Genomic DNA, 8,713 nt, shown 5'->3' on the forward strand with positions numbered 1-8,713 from the left:
CTGCAAGCTCCGCCTCCCGGGTTCACGCCATTCTCCTGCCTCAGCCTCCCGAGTAGCTGGGACTACAAGCGCCCGCCACCTCGCCCAGCTAGTTTTTTGAATTTTTTTAGTAGAGACGGGGTTTCACCGTGTTAGCCAGGATGGTCTGGATCTCCTGACCTCGTGATCCGCCCGTCTCGGCCTCCCAAAGTGCTGGGATTACAGGCTTGAGCCACCGCGATTAGGGGTTTTTCGAAGGCAGTTTGGGGGAAGCAGTGTGGGGGAGAGGAGTGCTAGGTAACAGGTGCTTGCTGCTGATTGGCTGGGGCAGAGATGAAATCATAGCGGGTTGAAGCAGTCCTCCTGGGGGCTGGTGGATTCTAGGTGCGACCACAGGAGCGAGGGTTGTCCTCCAGGTGGAGCCATGGGTGTCAGACATGAAAAACACCTGGAAAGATACCTCGAAAGATCAGTCTTCAAGAGTGGTATTTGGAGGAGTAACTGGGGATGTATCATATTTTTATAACCTCCTGAATAACTTAGCAGGACCCAGCCTCCTGTCCTCTCTCAGCGTGGTGGCCTCCAATTAGCTTTACAAAAGCCGCTGAGTTTTGCGCAAGGCCTAATCTCATTTAAACTGTAGCTGAAAGGTCTTCCAAAGTTAGCTTAGCCCAATAATCTGGGAATAATTAAGGGAAAGGCAAGATGGAGGTTAGGTTAGCTTAGCTTACCGTTATAATTATTTCTCATGGATATAACTTTTGCAAAGGCGGTTTCAAGATTACCCATGAATGAGTAGATATAGGCAACACATACTTCATTATTACTATTATTATTATTATTATTATTATTATTATTATTATTTTTGGAGACAGGGCCTCACTCTGTTACCCAGGCTGGAGTGTAGTAGCGTGACCATGACTCACTGCATCCTTGACCTACCAGGCTCAAGCAATCCTCCCCGCTCAGCCTTCCCAGTAGCTGGGACTACAGGCACATGCCATTACACCCAGCTAAGTATATATTTTAAAAAATTTTTTGTTGGGACAGGGTCTCACCATCTTGCCCAGACTAGTCTTGAACTCCTGGGCTCAAGCAATTCTCCTGCCTTGGCCCTCCAAAGTGCTGGGATTACAATCATGTAACCCCACTGTCAGAGGTGTGTGGACCAAAGCAACTCCATCTTGAGTAGTTGCTGGGTGAAATGAGGCTGAGACTACTGGGCTGCATTCTCAGACAGTTAAGGCATTGTAAGTCACAGGATAAAATAGGGGGTCAGCATAAGATACAGGTCATAAAGACCTTGCTGATAAAACAGGTTGCAGTAAAGAAGCCGGCCAAAACCCACCAAAACCAAGATGGTCACAAGAGTGACCTCTGATTGTCCTCACTGCTACCCTCCCACCAGCGCCATGACAGTTTACACATGCCATGGCAACATCAGGAAGTTACCCTATATGGTCTAAAAAGGGAAGGCATGAATAATCCACCCCTTGTTTAGCATTTCATCAAGGAACAACCATAAAAATGGGCAACTATTTGAGACGGAGTCTCGCTCTGTTGCCCAGGCTGGAGTGCAGTGGTGCAATCTCAGCTCACTGCAAGCTCTGCCTCCCGGGTTCACGCCATTCTCCTGCCCCCGCCCCCCGAGGTGCTGGGACAAAAGGGGCCGCCCCCCCCCCCCGGCTAATTTTTTTTTTTTTTTTTTTTTTTTTTTTTTTTTTTTTTTTTTTTTTTTTTTTTTGAGACAGAGTCTCGCTCTGTCGCCCTGGCTGCGAGTGCCAGTGCGCCGGATCTCAGCCTCACTGCACGCTCCGCTTCCGGAGTTTACGCCATCTCCTGCCTTCAGCTCCGGGTAGCTGGCGACTAACAGGCGCCCGCCACCCTCGCGGCCGCGCTAGGATTTTTGTCTGTTTTTTTAGTAGAGACGGCGGTTTCACCGTTTGGGTTCCTTAGCCCAGGATGGTCTTCGATCTCCTGACCTCGTGATCCGCCCGCTCTCGCGCCTCCCAAAGCTGCTGCTGAATACAGCTTGCAGCCACTGCGCGGCCGGCCCCAATTTTTTGTTTTTTTAGTAGAGCTTTTTTTTAGTAGAGACGGGTTTCGAGCGCGGTGTGAGCGCGCAGGATGCGTCTCGATCTCCTGAGCCTCGCTGACTCTGCCTGCCCTGGCCTCCCAGAGTGCTGGGATACAGGCCTGAGCCACCGCGCCTGCGCTCCTTTACTTTCTTAATAAACTGCTTTGCTTTGCCACTGTGGACTCGCCCCTGAATTCTTTCTTTCGCAAGAACCAAGAACCCTCTCTTGATCGAGATCCGTTTCCTGTAACACCACCAGCTTAGCCTGGGCAACACATACTTTTGACAAAGAGCTTGTGCCCAGAATATACAAAGAACTCATATACATCCATTTTCTTAAAAGACTAAACAGAAAAATAGGTGAGAGATTTGAACAGACACTTAACCAAAGAGAATATATGCATGGGCAATCTCTATTTCATTAGTAACCAAATTTTTTTTTTCTTTTTTTGAGACAGAGCTTTGCTCTTGTTGCCCAGGCTCGAGTGCAATGGCGCAGTTGGGCTCACTGCAACCTCCACCTCCTGGGTTCAAGCGATGCTTCTGCCTCAGCCTCCTAAATAGCTAGGATTACAGGTACCCACCACCATGCCCTGCTAAAATTTTTGTATTTTCAGTAGAGACGGGTTTTCACCATGTTGGCCAGGCTGGTCTCAAACTCCTAACTTCAGGTGATCCACCTGCCTCAGCCTCCCAAAGTGCTGGGATTACATGCATGAGTCACTGCACCCGGCCATTAGTAACCAACTATAAACTAAAACCAAGGTTGGGCATGGTGGCTCATGCTTGTACTCCTAGCACTTTGGGAGGCCGAGGCAGGCGGATCACTTGAGGTCAGGAGTTCGAGACAAGCCTGGCCAACATGGTGAAACCCTGTCTCTACTAAAAATACAAAAATTAGCCAGGCGTGGTGGTACGTGGCTGTAATCCCAGCTACTCGGGAGGCTGAGGCATGAGAATCGCTTGAACCCGGGAGGTGGAGGTTGCAATGAGCCGAGATGGCACCATTGCACCCCAGCATGGGGGACAAGCGTGAAACTCCATCTCAAATTTAAAAAATAAACTAAGACCATAATGAGAGCCAGGCACAGTGGCTCATGCCTGTGATCCCAGCACTTTGGGAGGCCAAGGCGTTGGACTGCTTGAGCTCAGCAGTTCAAGACCAGCCTGGGCAACATAGTGAAACCCTGACTCTACAAAAAAATAAAATAAATAAAATAAAACCATAATGAGTGCGATGGCTTTAAAATATGTCCACAAATTCTTTGATATTTCTCCCACCAAGAGATGGAGCCCAATTCCCCTCCCCTTGAGGGTGGCTAACCTTAGACACTCTTTTAACAGTTAGAATAAAGCAAACAGACACTGTGAACCTTCAGTGGTTTGGTTGAGCAGACCTATGGAGAGGCCATGTGGCAAGGAACAGGGGGCCCCCGGCAAGTACTGCATGAGGGAGCCCCTCAGCCCTGGGCAAGTCTTCAACCCCAGACAACATGCTGAAAAGGGAGAGTTCCCGGACTCCCTCACAGGATGTGAGACAGGGGTGTGGCTCATCTGTTTGGCCACTGCGTGCATTCAAATCCCTTACGGGGTGGGGAGCACGCAGATGAGCAAGTACAGGAGCTGAGGCAAGTGCCCCTGTGCTCCAGCCCCATGGCAGTGTCCAGGGGTGGGTGTCTGAGACTCCCAAGGCCCACGTGTGTTACAGTGAGCTCCTTCAGCCTTGTCGTCTGCAGTCAACTATTAACCAGCTCAGTGACCTCTTAGCACCCAGATCCTTGCCTGGTGTCCAGAAAGAATGAGATCGCACACAGACTTGAAGGATACATGTGGGGGTTTTACCGAGTGGTGGAGGTGGCTCTCAGTGGGATGGATGGGGAGCTGGAAGGGAGATGGAGTGGGAAGATGATCTTCCCCTGGAGTTTGACCATCCAGTGGCCCATCTCCCCTCTGACTGTCCCCAGCCGGACTCCTCTTGCCATTCAGATGCTCCTTCTCTTTTCTCTGCTGCGCTGTGCTGCCATTCTTCTTCACTTCTGTTTATCTCCTTGTAAAGCCCGGGGTTTGGGGTTTACATGGATACAGGATGGGCAGCATGGTGGGCCAAAAGACAACTTGTGGGCATGAAAACACGAATGCCTGTTCTCATTGAGGGCTGCGGGTTTCCAGGCTCGAGGGTGGGGCCTTTGCCAGGAAACCGCTCTCTTCCACCCAGTATTTCCATCTCCTGTCCATATCAAGGCTGATGGCAACCTCACGAGAGCCTCTGAGCAGAACCACCTGCTAAGTCACTCCCAGAGAGACTGTGAGGTCACACGTTTTTAAGCCAAAAAATGTTGAGATAATTTATTATGCAGAAATAGATAACGTGGACAATGAGACACACCCACACATGCACCAGAATAGGTAAAATGTTAAAGTCTGACATGTCAGGAACTGGTTGGGCTGCGGAGAATGGGAACTCTCATGACACTGCTGGTGCATGTGTGATTGGCACAGCCATGCTGGAAAGCGATGTGGCATGATCTGCTAAAGGACAGTCCATATACCCTATGCCACAAGAATTCCATTTTAGGATACACCTACAGAAATGCATACAATATGCATTTTATGCAAAGCTCATGTGCAAGAATACTCACAGCAGTGTTGTACATAAGAGCCCAAACCTGAAACTAACCCGTCTACCAAGAGTAGGTGAATAAATGGTGGTGTGTTCACACAGTGCAGTGCTACACAGCTGTGAACATTCATGAACTACAGCTCCCTGTGACAGAGACAGGAGGCAGCCAAATGCCTAGGTAGATAAGGGCAAGTCCCTGGCAAAACCCCACCTCCAAGCCAAAGGCAGTTTAAAGCCTGAAAGCCAAGCTACAAGTTAAATCCTCGGACCAGAAGGATAGCCTCCCTTCCCATTTGGTGCGTTTTCCTCTGATTGATCGCCATCCTTCACCTATTTTACATAAACCTACCCTTTCCTAATTGGCTGTCTACACTATCATGCCCACCTTTGAGTGGCGTCTTTGCTTTGACCTATTTTGCACACTCACAAACCAATTATCATACACTCCTTATTCTGAGTCCATAAAAAGCCCCAGCTCAGCTATATTGAGAACTTTCCTGCGTTGGTGTAGGGGGACCACCTCCATGTCCCTTCCCCGCTAAAAGTTGTGTAATCACTCAATAAAACTTCCCACCTTACTCTTTGAGTGTCCACGTGCCTACTTCTTTCTGGTCATGAGACAAGAACCCAGACCTATCTGGGCTAAGGGGCAAAAAAATCTGCATCACCTGTAACAATTTGGTTGAGTCTCACCAACATAATAATGATGATGTTTGCCAAACACAAAAGAATTAATACTAAGTGATTCTCTTATCGGGGTCCAATAAAGAGAGAGAAGCTACAACAATTATTCCAAAAGAGTGTGTAATATAAATAATTACTGGGCCAGGTGCGGTGGCTGACCCCTGTGATCCCAACACTTTGGGAGGCCGAGGCGGGTGGATCACAAGGTCAGAAGATGGAGACCATCCTGGCCAACACGGTGAAACTCTGTCTCTACTAAAAATACAAAACATTAGCCGGCCTTGGTGGCGGGCGCCTGTAGTCCCAGCTACTCAGGAGGCTGAGGCAGGAGAATGATGTGAACCTGGGAGGCGGAGCTTGCAGTGAGCCGAGATTGACGGGCACAGTGGCTCAGGGAGGACTGCTTGAGCCCAGGAGTTTGAGACCAGCCTGGGCAACATAGAGAGACCCCATCTTTACCAAGTGTGTGTGTGTGTGTATGTGTGTGTGCACGCATGCACATAGCATTCAGCTATCGACCAGGAGGTTTCATTTAGTGTAACCCAGCAAGTACTCATAGGATTTTTTTTTTGAGACACAGTCTCACTCTGTCACCAAGACAGGAATGCAGTGGTGCAATCATGGCTCAATGGAACCTCGACCTCCTGGGCTCAAGCAATCCTCCCACTTCAGCCGTCTGAGTAGCCGGGACCACAGGCATGTGCCACCACGCCCGGCTAAATTTTGGGTTTTTTGTAGAGAAGGGGTTTCGCCATGTTGCCCAGGCTGGTCTTGAATTGCTGGACTCAAGCCATCCACCCACCTTGGCTTCCCAAAGTGTTAGAGGCGGAGGTTGCAGTGAACCAAGATCGCACCACTGCACTCTAGCCTGGGCTACAGAGCAAGACTCAGTCTCAAAAAAAAAAAAAAAGTGTTAGGATTACAGACGTGAGCCACCTCACCCATACAGAAATGTGATCCGCACTGTAAGATGCGCCTGTTCTTGGAATACTTACCCGATTCTTTGTTCTCTCACGGATCTCTGATCTCTCCACCTTCCCAAGTCTTGGAAAACTTGTCTTCTGATTTCAGAGTTAACCCTTAATTATGTAGACTCTTCCACTGTCATGTGTTACATTACACATGCTAGTGTTATCTTCCCAACTAGAAGATAAACCATACAATCAGAAAAACAATTGTATCATGTTATTTCCAAAATGACATAGCCTAGGACTGAACTGTCCATAAATATCTATCGGACGGTCAGCTTCAAAACTAACTGCAATGCTGATGAGTTAAAATAGCTCCTTTTGTTGGCACCAGATAATAGATAAATATGAGAAGCCAGCGCGGTGGCTGATACGTGTAACCCCAGCACTTTGGGAGGTCTAGCAGGGAGGATGGCTTGAGCCCAGGAGCCCATAGTGAGCTATGATTGAGCCACTGCACTCTAGTGTGAGCAACAGACAGAGACCTCATCTCTATACAAAATAAAATTATAAATTTCTTTTACACAAAAAAAACTTGAGAGAGATCATACTTTTGGGTTTCTTTATTAACAGAACACTAAAAGGTGACCCAAGTAAAAGTGTAACACCCCTTAAGGGAAAAAAAAATTATTTTCATTTAAAATCGTTTTCTTTATTATCTTTAAAGTGAAAGTGCCATAGCTGGGCTTCCTACGGAAGAAACGAACCGCGTAGACTCAGGCCAGCCGCTGGGCCTGGGCCTGTGTTTCCCGCAGGCGGCGACCTTTGCCCCACTTCAGGCCGGCCGTATATACCAGCTTAGAGGCGCCGCGGCGTTGGCGAGTCCTTTTTTTCCCACCCCTTCCCTCAGTTCTGAGGCTTGAACTTGAACAGGCACTCATGACTCAGCAAACGTACCTGATAGGGTTCTTTACACGTCAGTCAGGCTATTTTTGAAATCACTTCCTGGAGATCTTCAAACCAAAAGCACCGCGGGCCCTCCCCAACCAGCTTCTGCCTGCCTCCACTATGTGATGCACTATGGCCCCCGGGAGGCCGCCCCCAGATTCTAGAGGGGCTGACCGACCCCAGACACACCCGCAGGACCACCTCGAGACCTCGGAGGAACAGCCCTAGACCCAGGAGGGACTGCAAGACACCCCAGTGGCAGCGCGTCAGGGCCCAGCTCTACTCATCGCCTGGCGGTGCTGCCTCCCTTCCACACCGCCCCAGGGAAAGGCCGCCCCTCTCCGGCTCCTCCCAATCCCCCTTCCCAGGACTGACAACGGCCCGGCGCCCTGCTTTGGGCCAGGATCGGTCTCGAGCCTTCCTCACTAGCGGCCAACAGCCGGAAACCTTGCGTCTCAGATTCTCCGGGTCTGTGCACCCCCATCCCAACCGGTCTTCCCACCCGGGGCCTCCTGATGCCAACTGCCGGCCTGGACCTAGCCCGGGGCCCTGCTCCTCGCCCGCTCTCCCTGGACAGCCCAGGCGGGCGCCCGAGGGATAGGCTCGAGGAGGCTGCAGCCGGAGCTGGAGCCAGGGCCCCCAGTCCATCGCCGTCCTGAGCTCACACAAAGAGTCTTCCAGCCTCACCCAGGCCGCCAGCCGCCTAAGCCAAGATCTTACAGATGTCAGAAAGTCTGTTTGGTTTAAAACCCATTGGTTAAGAAACTAATGACAATTTTTTTTTTCTTAATAGGAAATCTGGGTAACTAGAAAATAGAGGGAAGGGAGACATATTCGTAACACCCTGTCATCTTTGCATTTCATGTACATGCAGAGTTGAATTCATATTATTAAAATATCTTGTTGGCAGGGCGCAGTGACTCACATCTGTAATCCCGGCATTTTGGGAGGCCTAGGCGGGCGAATCACTTGAGGTCAGGAGTTCGAGACCAGCCTGAGCAATGTGGCGAAACCCTGTCTGTACTAAAAACACAAAAATTAGCCCAGGTGTAGTGGCGGACGCCTGTAATCCCAGCTACTCGGGAGGCTGAGGCAGGAGAATCGCTTGAACCGGGGAGGTGGAGGTTGCAGTGAGCCAAGATCATGCCACAGCATTTCAGACTGGGAGACAGAGCCAGACCCTGTCTCCAAAATAATAATAATAAAGAAAGAAAAGGCCGGGCGCGGTGGCTCAAGCCTGTAATCCCAGCACTTTGGGAGGCCAAGACGGGCGGATCACGAGGTCAGGAGATCGAGACCATCCTGGCTAATACGGTGAAACCCTGTCTCTACTTAAAAATACAAAAAACTAGCCGGGCGACGAGGCGGGCGCCTGTAGTCCCAGCTACTCGGGAGGCTGAGGCAGGAGAATGGCGTAAACCCGGGAGGCGGAGCTTGCAGTGAGCTGAGATCCGGCCACTGCACTCCAGCCTGGGTGGCAGAGCAAGACTCCTCAAG

General features: G+C 50.1%; 1 protein-coding gene across 1 annotated transcript in view; it reads right to left on the bottom strand.

Moving 5' to 3' along the window:
* MPPE1 (metallophosphoesterase 1) overlaps window positions 1-8,141 on the bottom strand; it is a 52,093-nt gene extending 43,952 nt beyond the window's left edge. Inside the window, exons 1-2 of the mRNA XM_017868804.1 lie at window positions 7,226-8,141; window positions 6,356-6,503 (exon numbers count right to left, since the gene is read on the bottom strand). The gene's annotated coding sequence lies outside the window, so the exon portion shown is untranslated. The remainder of the gene's footprint in view (window positions 1-6,355; window positions 6,504-7,225) is intronic.
* Window positions 8,142-8,713: the final 572 nt, after the last annotated feature.

This window comes from Rhinopithecus bieti, unplaced genomic scaffold (assembly GCF_001698545.2).
Source record: "Rhinopithecus bieti isolate Rb0 unplaced genomic scaffold, ASM169854v2 scaffold_4654, whole genome shotgun sequence".
In the NCBI taxonomy this organism is placed as follows: domain Eukaryota; kingdom Metazoa; phylum Chordata; class Mammalia; order Primates; family Cercopithecidae; genus Rhinopithecus; species Rhinopithecus bieti.